Here is a 1820-nt window from a genome sequence, read left to right as displayed (position 1 = left end):
GCTTCACAGGTGAATTCTATCAAACATTTAGAGAAGAGCTAACACCTATCCTTCTCAAACTCTTCCAAAATACAGCAGAGGGAGGAACACTCCCAAACTCATTCTACAAGGCCAGCATCACTCTGATACCAAAACCAGAAAAAGACGTCACAAAGAAAGAAAACTACAGGACAATATCACTGACGAACATAGATGCAAAAATCCTCAACAAAATAATAGCAAACAGAATCCAACAGCACATTAAAAGGATCATACAACATGATCAAGTTGGGTTTATCCCAGGAATGCAAGGTTTCTTCAATATACGCAAATCCATCAATGTGATACACCATATTAACACATTGAAGGAGAAAAACCATATGATCATCTCAATAGATGCCAAGAAAGATTTTGACAAAATTCAACAACCATTTATGATGAAAACCCTCCAGAAAGTAGGCATAGAGGGAACCTTCCTTAACATAATAAAGGCTATATATGACAAATCCACAGCCAACATCGTCCTCAATGGTGAAAAACTGAAACCATTTCCACTAAGATCAGGAACAAGACAAGGTTGTCCACTCTCACCACTATTAGTCAACATAGTTTTGGAAGTTTTAGCCACAGCAATCAGATAATAAAAAGAAATAAAAGGAATCCAAATCGGAAAAGAAGAAGTAAAGCTGTCGCTGTTTGCAGATGACATGATACTATACATAGAGAATCCTAAAGGTGCTACCAGAAAACTACTAGAGCTAATCAATGAATTTGGTAAAGTAGCAGGATACAAAATTAATGCACAGAAATCTCTGGCATTCGTATACACTAACAATGAAATATCAGAAAGAGAGATATACCATGTTCTTGGATTGGAAGAATCAACATTGTGAAAATGACTCTACTACCCAAAGCAATCTACAGATTCAATACAATCCCTATCTAACTACCACTGGCATTTTACATAGTACTAGAACAAAAAATTTCACAATCTGTATGGAAACACAAAAGATCCCGAATAGCCAAAGCAATCTTGAGAAAGAAAAACGGAGCTGGAGGAATCAGGCTCCCTGACTTCAGACTATACTACAAAGCTACAGTAATCAAGACAGTATGGTACTGGCACAAAAACGGAAATACCTATCAATGGAACAGGATAGAAAGCCCAGAGATAAACCCACGCACATATGGTCACCTTATCTTTGATAAAGGAGGCAAGAATATACAGTGGAGAAAAGACAGCCTCTTTAGTTAAACCCATGCACCAATGGCCACCTAATCTATGACAAAGGAGGAAAAAATATACAATGGAGAAAAGAGCCTCTTTAGTAAGTCATGCTGGGAAAACTGGACAGCTACGTGTAAAAGAATGAAATTAGAACACTCTCCAACACCATACACAAAAGTAAACTCAAAATGGATTAGAGACCTAAATGTAAGACCAGACACTATAAAACTGTTAGAGGAAAACATAGGAAGAACACTCTGATATAAATCACAGCAAGATTGTTTTTATTTCCATTACTCTAGGAGGTGGATCAAAAAAAACAAACGGGACCTAATGAAACTTCAAAGCTTTTGCACAGCAAAGGAAACCATACACAAGACGAAAAGAGAACCCTCAGAATGGGAGAAAATATTTGCAAACGAATCAATGGACAAAGGATTAATCTCCAAAATATGTAAACAGCTCATGCAGTTCAATATTAAAAAAAAAAAACCACCCAATCCAAAAAATGGGCAGAAGACCGAAATAGACATTTCTCCAAAGAAGACATACAGATGGCTAAGAAGCACATGAAAAGCTGCTCAATATCACTAATTATTAGAGAAATGCAAAT

The 1820-nt window shown here is 36.6% G+C and overlaps 1 long non-coding RNA gene across 1 annotated transcript in view; it reads right to left on the bottom strand.

Moving 5' to 3' along the window:
- The window catches only part of LOC102975916 (uncharacterized), a 21004-nt gene that overhangs the window by 18281 nt on the left and 903 nt on the right, over positions 1–1820 (bottom strand). The gene's annotated exons all lie outside the window — the stretch shown is intronic.

The sequence above is a fragment of the Physeter macrocephalus genome, chromosome 17 (genome assembly GCF_002837175.3).
Source record: "Physeter macrocephalus isolate SW-GA chromosome 17, ASM283717v5, whole genome shotgun sequence".
Lineage (NCBI taxonomy): Eukaryota > Metazoa > Chordata > Mammalia > Artiodactyla > Physeteridae > Physeter > Physeter macrocephalus.
This window is presented reverse-complemented; position numbering and strand designations above follow the sequence as displayed.